The sequence below is a fragment of the Chiloscyllium plagiosum genome, chromosome 3 (assembly GCF_004010195.1).
Source record: "Chiloscyllium plagiosum isolate BGI_BamShark_2017 chromosome 3, ASM401019v2, whole genome shotgun sequence".
Taxonomy (NCBI): Eukaryota; Metazoa; Chordata; class Chondrichthyes; order Orectolobiformes; family Hemiscylliidae; genus Chiloscyllium; species Chiloscyllium plagiosum.
In genome coordinates, this window is record NC_057712.1 from 54304251 (window position 1) to 54312715 (window position 8465).

General features: G+C 41.2%; 1 long non-coding RNA gene across 1 annotated transcript in view; it reads left to right on the forward strand.

The window, feature by feature from the left end:
- Window positions 1-2241: 2241 nt before the first annotated feature.
- LOC122548638 overlaps window positions 2242-8465 on the forward strand; it is a 7054-nt gene continuing 830 nt past the window's right edge. Inside the window, exons 1-2 of the long non-coding RNA XR_006311284.1 lie at window positions 2242-2449; window positions 2745-2821. This is a non-coding gene — a long non-coding RNA (uncharacterized LOC122548638). The remainder of the gene's footprint in view (window positions 2450-2744; window positions 2822-8465) is intronic.

The following is an 8465-nucleotide window of genomic DNA, read 5'->3' on the forward strand; positions in this document are numbered from 1 at the left end:
CAGCCTATTGGTCTGACCTACTCAGATTATACCTATTAATTCTATATTAATTTCTCTTCCCGATAAACGACTTGTTAGGATCTCATTCGTCTGTCCAAATCCACCTCAACTACATGAGCAAACCTCCCCTTGAGGATGTTGGTCCCATTTTAGTTCAGATGAAACCAGTCCAACTTGTACAGTTCCCACTTCTCCCAGTAGCAATAGGGTGGCATGGTGGCTCAGTGGTTTGCACTGCTGCCTCACAGCACCAGGGACCTGGGTTTGATTCCAGCCTCAGGACGACTGTCTGTGTGAAGTTTGCACATTCTTCCCGTGTCTGCCTGGGTATCCTCCGGGTGCCCTGATTTCCTGCCAAAATCCAAAGATGCGCAGGTTAGGTGAATTCTGTCTGGGTGGCTTAATCTTCAGAGGATTGGTGTGGACTTGCTGGGCTGAAGGGCCTGTTTCCACACTGTTGGGATTCTATTTGTAATAACAATGCCTTAGGATTCTAAAGCCCTCCCTCCAGCACGCTCTCCAAGCCACCCATTCATCTGCTGTATCCTTCTATACCTGTATTCAGTCATTCAGCAGGAAAAATCTGGCAATTACAACCTTTGAAGTTTTGCTTTTCAATTTCCAACTTAGCTGCTTAAAGTCTGCTTGCAATATCTTATTTCTCTTTCTTCCCATATCATTGGTTCAAACATGGACCAAAACTTCTGTTCACCCTCCTCCATCAGAATCTTGCAGTTGTCCTTGTGCCTGGGAGCAAAATCTTGGTCTATGGCCTTAAATGCACCTATCTACTCTCCTCACTAAATCAATCCTCTACCACTATTGCACTTCTACATTTCTTCTTCCCTTTCTTGAGCATCTGTATGGTTGTTTACTCTGTGACTCTATGACTTTAACTGAACCACCATTGTCCCTGATGAGTCTCTACCAGGGAGCCGTCAATCTCACCATTTTCTAAGGGTAACAAATGCAAGCCAGTGATGGATTCTCTCACTACCTGGCTAGTTCCCTTCTGCTATCTGACAGATACCTATTCCCTAGGAGAAAGTGCAGATGCTAGAGATCAGAGTCAAAGAGTGTGGTACTGGAAAAGCACAGCCAGTCAGACAGCATCCGAGGAGCAGGTGAATCAACGTTTCAAGCATAAGACCTTCATCAGGGATGAGGCTTGTGGCCCAAGGGGGCTGAGAGATAAATGGGGCAGGGAAGTGGTTGGGGCTGGGGGAAGGTAGCTGGGAATGCGATAGGTAGATGAAGGTGGGGGTGAAGGTGATAGGTCAGAAAGGCAGGTGGAACGGATAGGTAGAAAGGAAGATGGACAGGTAGGACAACTCAAGAGGGCGGTGCTGAGTTGGGTGGCTAAAGAGCTTCAGGGCAGATGGTCTGGGAGGTGCAGTGAGAGACAGACTCACCTACTGCGAAGCCTCTTCCAAAGATGCCCACCATATAGAACTTCTCCTCTCCTCTCTACAAAAATTTCAGTGAGTCTCTCTCTCTCTCACTGCACCACAAGGTCGTCTCCTCTGCCCTGAAGCTCTTCAGCCATACCAACATGCACTGCCCTCTTGAACTATCCTACATGTCCATCTTCCTTCCCATTTATCCGCTCCACCCTTTTCTCCGACCTTCATCCCCACTTTCATTGACCTATCGCATTCCCAGCTACCTTCCCCTCCAGACTAAGCAGCAAGTCACATTGGAACATTATCACAGAGAACAAAGCAGTCAGCATAAACTATTGATCCTTCCCTTTTCAATATTTTACTCAGAGCAGTAATGTGATTGGGTACAGATAAAATTATGTTAAAAGATAAACTGTCATTAGCAGTCTTTTTTGAATATAGTTTTTATTATTTTATAAGTCTTTACTTTTAGTCATAATAAGGAAAATTAACAATCCACAATAAAATAACATTTTCAAATAAGAGAGTTTATTCAGTAAATATTATGAACTTAATACACTGTCAAAAACCTAATTATATCTCATTCAACAAAGCATAGATTTTCAAGAATTTTTCAGAATCAATGGTATAACAGTAGAAGTTGACATCAATTAAAATAACTTCAAAAGATTTACAGCTTCTGGGACCTCAATAGGACACCTTATGGAGCAGCAGGAAATCGCTGACAGCAACTCTGTATTTCCACATTCACTTCACATACATGTGAAGTGCCAGATTCACAGTTACAGTGACAGTGAACTCAGAGAGGTGCCTTGTCATTACAGCTGCAAAATTCAGGTGATTATGTTGTTTAAGAACAAAACCCAGGGCAAAATCATGTAAATTAATTTGTTTAAAAACAAAAATGAGACAGAGATTTCTGAATATATCTTAATACCATTTTTATTACTGCTTGCGACTGCCTAGGAAATTGGAATGTAAAAGCAGCAGTAAAAAGTATTCTTTGCACAGACATGAAGCTGATCTTCTGATCATGATCAAACAAGGTGAGGCAATATTTGGATTGTGTAATCATGCTGCAATTCTTAATTGTGTGCACTAAAGCAGAAATAATCCAAAAGGAACTAACTTCCATTTATAAAGTCAACGAGCCTTTCAAGAAAAAAGAATAAGAAGGATAGCCTGACATTTAAAGACAGTCATAGATTAAATATTTTGATATAAAATGATGACATACAGTTACAAAATAATTTTATAACAAAAAAGGCAAGTGTGCTTCTTTGAATGGTATACATTGAGGTATTAACATACTGACTTGAAAATTACTTTTGTACCTTTCAGTGTTATGATCAGTTCAAGAGTCTTGCTTCAATCTTATGAGATATTAATGCTGCCTATATGACAGTCTCCTATGTTAGGTAAGTGATTTATGGTGTTTGTTTTTAAGTCAGCATTGCTAGCATCTACTATATGAATCATCTCAGACCTCCTTTGCTTCCTTCTTCAGATCATAACATTTCCCCTCTCTTCAAGTGAATTACTAATACATAGATTGGTGAGCTTAAAAAGAATTATCCATGAATATATCATTATTACATTTCTCACAAAATATAACGTTTTATAATCTTTCAGCAAAACATTTCTATTTAAATATGTTTTGTTTAAAACTTGAAAACTGAATTTCATGATAAGCCATATAGTGAGTGAATCTTGTGGTCAGGTGATCAGCAGAAGAAATGGCTACGAGACTGGTTAAGAGCTACAATTCAGGATGCTGAGAATTTTGGTCATGCTAGGTTAAACTCAGACCTGGGTTAAAACCTGAGCCAGGACATGTTGGGACTTGTCCTCTAAGCTATGACATGCAGCTTCATGTGTTGACTGAATAAGGGAGGTGTCATAGCGGTCTGCTAGACACACTAGCACAATGTAGGAGTGAATTACTGCAGATGCTGGAATCTGTACTGTAGACAAGTGCTGGAGATCACAGCAGCTCTCACACCATGGATGCTGCCTGACCTACTCTGGTCTTCAGCATTTGTTGTCTTCAGACATTCTGGCAACACTGTAAACTTTTATGGAGCATGGTCTGTGGCTGTTTATGACTTGGTATTAACATTTGGGAATTGTTTACCAGTAAAGTCCATTGGGATTGAACATTGTGATCAGGTTTGGTGAATTCATTGGCTGAGTACCAGAGATGTTTCTGGAAAATGACCACACTTTGGGATAAAAGTTACCAATCAGCCACTCAAAACCACATTTGAGATGTGCTTGGCCTGAAATTATCTCCAGACAGACAAAGAACCAAAAGGCAAGATCTATACCAAGAGCAGAAGTTGGCCATTTCACTCAAATTGAGGTGGTGTTTGTTTCAGCCAAATTTGTAGAGTTAAAGTTAGAGCAAAGTGTGAATTAAGTTAAAGTGAAGTTAAATGAATTGAGTTAAAGCTGAAGTTAAGTTAGATGAAGTAAGAAATAAATGTTACACCAAAGTATGTTTATATTGAGTATTAGTACCTAAAGAGTTAAAAATAGAAAGGTTGTTTGAAGTTAATTCTGAGTCAACTCCCTGTCTTTTGTCTGTCACACAGGGGAAGAGGACCTGGATAAGAGGTTTGAGTGCTGCTTTCAGTTAACAGCCTATTTGTCAAATGAAATGATAATCCAATCAATGTTAGGTTACAACAACATTTATGCTGAAACAACAATGCAAAATAAAGAGACAAAGACATTGGAAAAGAGGACAAAAAGGAATGGTGGAAAGGGTGACCAAAAACTTAACGAAAACATGGTTTTTCAGAATATTTTAAAGGAACATATAAAGAGAATTAGAAAAAGAGACTATGACCCAATTAACTAAAGGTTCTGACTTAAACTTGACATTAAAGTAAAAATGATTTCAACTTGACATTTGATATAAAAATGGAGGGGTAAGGGAGACGGGGTAGGTAATAGTAAAAGTAACCCAACATAATATTGAAATTGTGGCCAGATTTGGCTGAGGAAAGTGCAGCATGGTAGAAGTGTTAATTAACTAAAGAAATCCAGCATGAGTTTCTTAAGGGAAATCATGTTTAACTAACTTGATGACATTTTTTGAAAAGGTAACAGAGAGCATTGATTAATGTGAATCTCAATTTGAGTGAACTGGCCAACTTCTGCTCTTGGTGTAAATCTTGCCTTTTGGTTCTTTGTCTCTCTGAAGATAACTTCAGGCCAAAGACTTCTCATATGTGGTTTTGAGTGGTTGATTGGTAACTTTTTTCCCAAAGTATGATCATTTTCCAGAAACGTCCCTGTTACTCAGCCAATGAATTCACCAAACCTGATGGGTGGACTTTCAAAAAATATTGATGTTTATAAATTGTCACATAACAGACTTGTGAGCAAAGTTATAACGTAGAATAAGAGGGATATAGCAATATTGATGTGGAATTGAGTGACAAGAAACAGATATTTTTTGGGTTGGAAGAAGACTTATTATGAAGTTCTTTGCACAGGTAGTTTGTTGTGGGTCAGTCTTGGGAACCTTGCTTTTCCTGATACATATATTAATTGCATAGATCTTGGTGGTTAGGGCACAATCTTTAAGTTTGTGAATAAAATGAAGTTGGAATTATTGTGAACTGTATTGTAAACTTCATTCAAACAGTAATAGGTTGGCATATGAAATTCAATGCAGAGAAACATGAAGTTACTCATTTTCCTAAGAAAATAAAATGATGATGTTAAGTAAAAGGCACAATTTTAAAGGGGATGCAGGAGCAGGGGACCTGGGTGTACATGTGCATTAGTCATTGAAGCTGGTTGGACAGGTTGAGAGAATGTTTCATAAGCATTCACTTTTTTAAACTTTGTGAGGGATTACAAGGAAGACATGTTGAAATTTTATATTTTGGCCTCAGCTGGAAGATTGCATTCACGTCTGGCTGCTTCAATTCAGGAAGATGTGAAGGCACTGAAAAGAATGTCAAAAAAGAAATTGCACGAGTGATTCCAAGCATGGTGAACTTCAAGCATGGAAATATATTGGAGAACTAGAAAAGATTTTCTTGGAAAAAAGAAGACTGAGTGATAGTTTGATTGAGGTATTCAAAAACATAAGGAGGCTGGACAAAGTAAATAAGTAGAAATTGTTCCCACTTGTGAAAGTTTGAGAACATCAGGCTATAGATTTAAAGTTGTAAGTGTGAGAAACATCAGGCTATAGATTTAAAGTTGTAAGTGTGAGAAACAAAGCTCACTCACTTCAATAATTTCAGTCCGAGACAAGATCTGAATCAGTAGTGTCATTTATTTCACACTTGCAAGTGGGTGTGATGTCCAGTGCCTATAAGGCAGAGGACATACACAACCCAAATTCAATTCATACACAATATTTATATAATTTGGTTTCTTTTGTTTTACATTGCTCCTCGGAGGAGAAAGTGAGGTCTGCAGATCATTCCATCTTATACCTGATAATTCAAAGCACACCACAGAAACAGGCCCTTTGGCCCACATAGCCTGTGCTGATGCATGACACCTTTGTAAACTAAAAACCTTTTGCCTCTGCGCTGTCCGTATCCCTCTATTCCTTGCCTATTCATGTATCAAAGTTGAAACTTTATTGCTGGAACAGCACAGCAGGTCAGGCAGCATCCAGGGAACAGGAGATTCGACGTTTCGGGCACAGGCCCTTCTTTAGGAATGAGCAGAGAGTGTTCAGCAGGAGAAGATAAAAGGTAGGGAGGAGGGACTTGGAGGAGGGGCGTTGGAAATGTGATAGGTGGAAAGAGCTCCATCCTACTCCGACCTATCACCCTCACCTTGACCTCTTTCCACCTATCACATTTCCAACTCCCCTCCTCCAAGTCCCTCCTCCCTACCTTTTATCTTCTCCTGCTGAACACTCTCTGCTCATTCCTGAAGAAGGGCCTGTGCCCGAAACGTCGAATCTCCTGTTCCCTGGATGCTGCCTGACCTGCTGTGCTGTTCCAGCAATAAAGTTTCAACTTTTACATTGCTCCTCCCCTGTTTACATCCTCCACTTCCCTAAGACTGGCCCCATAACTCCTGTTTATCTCTTGCCTTATCCGGCCTTGTCTGTGACAAAATGCTTATTTCTGACCTCACAAGTCCATTTGACCTCATCCCATCCTTTGCTTACCATTATCTACTCCCTCCATCTGTGCTGCCCCTCACAGCATCTTATCACTAAGCCCTTTTAATTGGGGTTTGTTCCTGTGTTTCTGTAAAAGTGGGAAACAGATGTTTATATCTACTGTTTGTACAGGCGTATGTAGCTTAACTTCATCCCCTCACAACATCTTATCTATTTGCCCGTAATATCTACCATTGTTTTGCTGTCACGTTTCATTCTGGCATACAATTTTAGCTAAGACAAAAACAATTATATATTTCCTCCACATCGTTTCCATTCTTGTTGACTCAGCTCTTGGCTAAAACAATTACACACTGGTGTGAGTTCATTTACTTTTATATAATCAATTATAATTGCAGAATTGCAGAAGTAACATTAATTTACCTATATCCCACATAAGTAAAGGAACAAATGTGACATGAGGAAAAGCCTCTTCATGCAGGGGAAGTGGATAAGATCTGGAATGTACAACCTAATACCATGGTAGAAACAGATTCAACTGAAGCATTCATAGAGTCACAGAGTCATAGAGATATACAGCACGGAAACAGACCCTTCGGTCCCACTTGTCATGCCCACCAGATATCCCAACCTAATCTAGTCCCACCTGAGAGAATGGGTGAGATTCTGAATGATTACTTTGCATCAGTGTTCACAGAGGAGAGGAACATGAGGAATCTTGAGATTAGAGAAAAAAGTTTGATTAGTCTGGATCACATTGGCATAATTAGGGAAGATGTGTTGGCAAGACTAGAGGTTATTAAGGTGGAGAAATCCCCAGGACTGGATGGGATCTATCCCAGGTTGCTGAGGGAGGTGAGAGAGGAAATAGCTGGGGCCTGACAGATATCTTTGTGGCATCCTTAAATACAGGTGAGGTGCTGGAGGACTGGAAGGTTGCTCATGTTGCCCCCCTGTACAAGAAGGGTAGTAGGGATATTCCGGGTAACTACAGACCAGTGAGCCTGACATCGGTGGTGGGGAAGTTGCTGGAGATGGTATGAGGGATAGGATCTATTTATATTTAGAAAAGAATGGGCTTATTGGTGATAGGCAACATGGTAGTTTCAACATAACCAAACTGTCTTGGTTATAAGGAAAGGATTCTATATGCCTAACTTTGCAACCACATTCTCACATGACCTGCTACTTTGAAACACTCACTGGAGTGCCTCGTTCAAATTTTCACATGGATTATTAGCATTCAGAGCAATTACACTGATGCTGAGAAGAAGACTGGAATTTGGTACTACATCAAGTTGGGCAACCTTCTGTTTGCTCATTACTGCAGCTACCTTTAATTTGGCTGTTCTCTGTTTGGTTTGTCCTATAGTATTGCAGGAACCGGAGTTGTTTGTATGTGGCGCTTAAGCAGTTGGCGCAGGATTCCCATTTCCTGGCTTGTCTTAGCGTCTCTCGCCCGTAGGTGTTCAAAGTTTGTGAGAAGATTTGTAGCTCAGGTGCTCGTTGTTGTGGTTCTGTTCGCCGAGCTGGGAATTTGTGTTGCTGACGTTTCGTCCCCCGCATCTCCCCCGCGTCCCCCGCATCTCTTCCACTTCCCGATCCTCCGCCCTTGAACCCCGCCCCTCCAACCGCCACCAGGACAGAACCCCACTGGTCCTCACCTACCACCCCACTAACCCCCATGTACAGCGCATCATCCGCCGCCATTTCCGCCACCTCCAAACGGACCCCACCACCAAGGATATATTTCCCTCCCCTCCCCTATCAGCATTCCGTAAAGACCACTCCCTCCGTGACTCCCTCGTCAGGTCCACACCCCCCACCAACCCAACCTCCACTCCCGGCACCTTCCCCTGCAACCGCAGGAGGTGCAAGACTTGCGCCCACACCTCCCCCCTCACCTCCCTCCAAGGCCCCAAAGGAAACTTCCATATCCGCCACAGATTCACCTG